This window comes from Callionymus lyra, chromosome 15 (genome assembly GCF_982586985.1).
Source record: "Callionymus lyra chromosome 15, fCalLyr1.hap1.1, whole genome shotgun sequence".
Classification (NCBI taxonomy): Eukaryota; Metazoa; Chordata; class Actinopteri; order Syngnathiformes; family Callionymidae; genus Callionymus; species Callionymus lyra.
The window spans coordinates 6,657,256-6,664,013 of NC_141832.1; positions in this window are offsets into that span (position 1 = coordinate 6,657,256).

The following is a 6,758-nucleotide window of genomic DNA, read 5'->3' on the forward strand; positions in this document are numbered from 1 at the left end:
TCAACTTTTCCACATACTGTGAATGGTAGCTTTCCGCTTTGCCATCAGGCGAGGTTCCAAAACACACATCTACAGGCAACCTGGCCTCCCTACCAAACATCAGGAAGTAGGGTGAGTATCCTGTAGCGTCACATTTGGTGCTGTTGTAGGCGTGCACCATGTAGCCAACGTGTTTACTCCAAGTTCGTTTCTTTTCCAACCCCAGGGTGCCCAGCATAGAAAGAAGGGTTCTGTTGAATCTTTCAGGCTGCGGGTCTCCCTGTGGGTGGTAGGGGGTAGTTCTTGATTTTCTGATCCCCATCATCGTTAAGAGCTCTTTGATGAGTTGACTCTCAAAGTCTCTCCCTTGGTCCGAGTGTATTCTTGCTGGCAGTCCGTAATGAACAAAATACTTGTCCACCAAGATCTTTGCTACAGTTTGCGCTTTCTGATTACGACTGGGAAAAGCCTGAGCATAGCGGGTGAAATTGTCCGTGACCACCAACACATTGCTAATGCCTGCAGAGTCTGGTTCCAGGGACAGAAAGTCGATGCACACTAGATCCATTGGTCCATTGCTTGTGATGTGATGCAATGGGGCTTTATGACAGGGGGTCTTTCGTGTTACACACTTTCCACAGTTTTTTATGTATTGTTCCATATCATGTGCCAGTTTAGGCCAGAATAATCTGCTCCTCAGCAAGTCGGTTTTTCTCTCGATGCCCAGATGTCCAAGATCGTCATGAGTGGCTTTTAACACCACTTCCCTTAACTCCTGGGGCAAGACAAGTTGCGTGAGTTCTTCACCAGACAGTCTCTTGCTTAAGCGATGGAGCAGCCCATCTTTTAACATCAGTTTGCCCATCTCTTTCCTGAATTGCGACCTTTCTGGACTAGATTCTTTTACCTCAGGCCAGTTGCCTCGTTCCACAGCGTGGATGACAGATCTGATGACTCCATCTTCTTGCTGAGCTTTAATGAGCTCCTGCCTTGACAACTGCGCAGGTGAAGTGAAACACAACTGGGTTGGATATGCATATGCATCTGGCACACACTCAGGCGAGGCTCCCAACTGGTCTACATACCTTGAGGGGGTGTTTGCAGAACCAGGGATGCAGATACGTTTGCAGATGGACCTAACACCAGCTGGTGATATGGTCTCCCAATCCTCTGAACTCTCCTCAGGCATGTTTCTTGAGAGCAGATCGGCATCAGTGTTGTGTCTGCCAGGTCGATACTGAAGGTCAAAGTCATAAGTTGATAGAGCAGATAGCCATCGGTGCCCCACAGCACTGAGTTTTGCCGTTGACAGCAAGTACGTCAGAGGGTTGTTATCGGTGCGCACTGTAAACCGCACTCCATACAGATAGTCATGGAACTTATCTACCACAGCCCACTTGAGGGACAGGAACTCCAACTGGTGTATTGGATAATTATGTTCCGACATCCTCAGCTTCCGGCTGGCGAACGCAACGGGCCTCAGTCCTTCTGGGTGTTCCTGATACAGGACTGCGCCTAGGCCTCTCAGGCTTGCGTCCACATGTAGGACGTAGGGCTTGTGCGGGTCAGCAAAGGCCAGTACAGGGGCAGTGGATAACATGGTGGAAGGCCTCTGTGCAGGACTGATCCCATCTGTCACCAAAGGCCTCAGAGTCCTTGAAGTAGGTTTTGCCCTTCTCCCTTTCACGTTTCTTTCCCATCTGGGTTGGGGCGTATCCTTTCGTCAGTTCCGACAATGGCCTGACAATGGCGGCATAATTGGCTATGAACCGCCGATAGTAGCCACAGAACCCAAGGAAGGACTGAAGTGTCTTGAGATTGGTAGGCTGGGGCCAGCGAGTGACGGCCTCTATCTTTGAGGGATCCGGTGAAACTCCATTGGCTGACACCACATGTCCGAGGTATTTTACCTCTGGCAGGCAAAACTGACATTTGTCCAGTGACAGTTTTAAGCCCACTTCAGCCAGGCGGTCTAGCACTTTAAGAAGTCTCTTCTCGTGCTCCTCCAAGGTTCTGCCGAACACAATGAGGTCATCCAAATAGACCAGCACTTCCAACAGGTTCATGTCCCCCACAGCCTTCTCCATTAGTCGCTGGAAAGTAGCTGGGGCTCCGGTTATCCCCTGTGGCATTCGCTCGAACTGGAAAAACCCCAGGGGACAGATGAAAGCGGTCTTTTCTTTGTCCTCCTCAGCCATAGGAATGTGATAGTATCCGCTTCGCAAATCCAGAACAGAGAACCACTTGCTTCCAGTCATTGAGTCCAACACTTCGTCAATGCAGGGCGTAGTGTACTGATCGGGGATGGTTCTACTGTTTAGTAAGCGGTAATCTATGCACATCCTCACGGCTCCATTCTTTTTCCGGACAATCACTATGGGGGATGCATACCGACTACGTCACTCTCGAATGATCCCTGCTTGCAACAGCTCCTGCAGGTGCTTTCTGACGTCCTCCACGTCAGCCGGGGCTAGGCGCCGAGAGCGCTCTCGGAACGGCCGGGGGTCAGACAGTCGGATCCTGTGCTCCACTCCCTGGGCCAATCCCACATCCCATTCATGCAGAGAAAACACCCTTGCTCTTGCAGCTAGTGTTTGGCGAAGCCTCTCTTTATACGCCTCCGAGACAGGTGAGTCTCCAAAGTTCACCATTCTGGCATCAAACTTTGTTGCAGCTGTATTGGCGTCTGAGAGAGCAGTGACCGCATCAGTCAGGTACATATGTCCGATAACAGTTCCTACTGGTAGAATTGTCTCAGTCAACGACTCGTTTTGGACATGGACTCGGAAGTGGTGGACGTTCACTTCTTCACTGCGTACCACCATAGGTTGAAGTAGCACGCCAGCTGGCAGTGGAGTAACAGGAGAAGAGTTGATCATCAAAACTTCGTTCTTGACATCCCGTTGGTACTTAACATGGCAGACTGCGTTACAGTCACCCCCATGGGCCAGAGTCAGAGGGCCAGGGCCTGGCCATATCACACAGCCAATATCCTCCTCTTCCTCCAATGCTGTGGTAGAGTTGTTGAATGCTGGCTTGTACTCATTCCGAGCCACTCTTGTGCCCAGTGTTTGGGTGATGTCAATGCCTTTCATCTTACTTTGCTGTATCATGCGTCGGATGTGACTGGCGTTGGTCCCTACAATGACTGGAGTCTGGTCAGCAGTTCGAGGCTGGGGACAGATAAGTGCAATGACGGCCACTGTCTGGTCGGCACCTGCAACCTGCGCTGGATACTTGATGTGGACCACCACATAACGACGGTAGGGGTAACTTATCTCCGACTCACTCAGCCCCCACAGGGCTAAACCAGACACTGGATGTATTGGGACATTAGGCAGATAAGTTTGATACCATGATTAAAAAATAATGGTGACCTGAGATCCACTGTCAAATAAGGCATTACAGCTAATTCCATTCACTGTCACAGGAACAATACTGGGGGGGCCCACCAAGCCGTCAGGAATGCCCGCCGGTGCGGTTGCGGTAACTGCACTTCTCTTTACTCCACAGTGACTGGTGGTTGCCTCGCCTAACTGTTGCTTGTCTTTCGTCAGTTTCAATGCCTGAATTAGTTTCTTGATGACCTTGGATGGATTCTCCGGGTTTCGGCACTTGGTGGCAAAATGGCCGTTCTCACCACAACGATAACAGAAAGTATCCGACCTGGTTGATGCTCCCTTTGGGCCGCTGGAGACAGGTTTAGAGGCTTCTAACGCAGACACAGACACTACGGCTTCTTGCTCAGACATCCGGTGGCTAGTCTTGTGTTTGAGTCTACTTACTTGTTTCCTTAAGGCAGTCAGCTCAGCATCGTGCTGGATCTCTGGGCCAGGGGCATTACTTGCTCCAGCCTCCCAGCAAACAGGTTTCACTGGTGTAGGTCCGGCTACTGCTGCTGCCACCAGCAATTTCAGTTCCTTCAGCTCGGCTCTCAATGTTTGGATTTCAGCTTGTCGGGCGTCCACCTCTGGATTAGCATACACCTGATGTGCCGATGCACTTAGCTTCCTCCGTGAAGCTTCGTACTCCTCTTCAGCATGAATCTCTGATAACAGCTGTAGAAAGGTTGGAGGGGTAACTCTTCGCTCTCTCAGTCTCAGCTGGATCAGCATGAGATCTGAGCCAGTAGCACCTCTCAGCAGTTGTTCGAGTCGGACTCCCTACTACAAGCATGGATAGAGCCCACCTCTTGCAACCACTTTAGAGAGCGACCGCTCCAGATGCCTGAGGAAGTCCGATAGTTTCTCTCCTTTGAGCTGTTGCATTAATCTGAAAGCAAAGTGAAGATCATCACCAGACTCTGCACTTCCGAATGCACTTTCCAGCGCTTGCAGACACTCTTTTGGGCTGGCGTCCGGATTGGTGTGCCTTACTGCCTTCACAATTTCTAATGCAGGCCCCTTTAAGCTCCCAATAAGCCGGCGTCTCTTTTCCCGCTCAGAACATTCAGTCTCATCCACCAGGAGCCAAGCCTGTTCCAACCAATATTCAAATGGTTCCTCACCGGGTGGAGTTGGTAAGGCCCCTGAGAAGGTGCGCAGTCGTGCGTAGCTTCCTCCGTCAGCTGGTTTAGCCGTTTTCTCCAGCAGGTTGCCAACAGCACGCAGAATTGATTCAGTGGAGCTTGTAGGCGGTGGTGCACTTGGAAAGAAAGATCTGAGGTCCTCCATCGTTTTCCCCTCAGCCTGCAGCAACCCTTTAAGTTTCAAATTAAAGTCCTCCGCAGCTGCTGGTGGGACCTCTCCAATGACGATGATAGGCCATGCCTCTCCACCATCGATTGGCCTAACCTCAGGAGGAACACTCTTCCTTTACCACTTCCTTGCATTCACATAGAAGCGTCAGCCTGTTCAGCTTCATGTTGAAGATCCTCCCACGGACACGGACACGTCCGAAAAACTTTATAGTTTCCAGAGTTTCTTCTACACTACTTATGTCCACATCTTCTGGAACGATGGCCATAAGGGCATGTTTCTCATCCAACCCCTCGCCACGGCACCAGCTAATCAGTTCTGATATTAAAGCTGCCTTATCCATTGTATCTTTTTTAATTTTAACACTATTGAAAAAAGTAACGATTTGCTTGCATGTGCTTTTTAGCTTTTAACTTTAAATTATGATTATATTTTATCAATTAATCTATCAATTATTATTATTTAAGCAACTCAAGAGAAACATCCCAGCAGTGCCTCCATTTTATGTAGCGCTCCCCTTACCAGGATAATGAGGGGAGGGCTTCCGGGTCCGTTAAAGTAATTACTATATATAAATCCCCTTGAACCACTATAGGCAAATAATAATAAACACACACCACGCAAGGTTTAAATTCAAAACTTAGTTTTTAGTCAATAATAATAATAACAATTTGCAAATACACACATGAACCGGGATTAAAAAAAAAAGAAACTCAAATTCCCTAACAACCCGTATGTACATTTACAATTTAAACAATCAAGGGCCCACACTCACACACTCACACACTCACACACACACACACGCGCACACGGCCGGCTCTTTAAAGGTCCAGGGCGTCGCGGGTCTGAAGTGTGGGGGGGCTCCGTAATCCAAACGAAAGTGTCCCTCCTTCCAGCGGAGTGGTATCAATATACAAAAAAACAGTACCTTTCAGCGTAGGTCTGGGCGGGGGTTCGTCAGGGGGGCGCTCCAGCACCCGCCGCGCTTTCCGCAGGTGCGCTCCCGGACTGGTCGTTGACGGCCACCGCTCGGGTTCAACTGTGTGAGCGAACCCTCGTCCTCCGTCGGCTCACGTGTGGTGAGCTGACGATCTTTTGGAACTCCGCGTAACCTCTCCGGACTTCGTTTGGAAGTCCACGGCGCAAGTAACGGCCGCCCAGATTGTCGGGTTGACAATTCACGTTCGCCAACTTGTCCGTTCAGTTTCACTGTATTTCCCCTCTTGTCCACAGCCGCCCGACACACATCCACTCCAAAACCCTACCACCGGTATTCTGCCCGTGTTCCCTCGGCAGGGGCGGGCCTATAATCTGCGCCACCTGCGCGCACCGGTGCGCCATCAATTATTCTATTAACAAAAATCCACTCCCCACAAAAGTCGCAATATATGAATAATATAACACATTCCAATAACACATTTTAACTCACAATTTGTACTTAAATGATCACAGTTAAAACATTATATTGATATATTCATTTTACTAATTATATTACTATTTAATGTTACATATTATATTGTATATATATATATATATATATTATTTATTTACTTTGACTGGGTTACACCCTCCCCCTTCTAAAAGGCTTTGATGTCCTCGTCAAACTATCTCCCAATCTTGATGATCACACCCCTATGTGTGATGGTTAATGGCTGGTCCTTTGATTTACCAGGCTCATCATAAGTTAACCTAATGACTGGTTTTATTGTTCGTTTAGGACGCTGCACAGGGGGGCTATTTACGGTATTTCTAGTGCCTGCCTCTTGGTGCCTATCGTCGCTAGGGTGTTCAGACACTGCATCTTCATCTTGAGTAAGCTCTCGTTCCTCATCCTCTGGTTCCGTATTGTGGCTCCCAGTACTGTGGTGTTCCTCCATGCTGTCCTCCTTCTCAGCGGGATCTGCCTCTGATTGTCCAGCATGGACGTCTTGAACAGGACTTGAACGTCTAACAGCATCCTTTACCTGTTGTAACATGTCCTTCAGGTTCCAACTGTAGCGTGTTGCCAGACTAGGCCACTCCACCTCTGAGGCCTCTGAGGATGAACCCGAATCCTCCTGGACTGCTTGAAAAGAAGTAGGG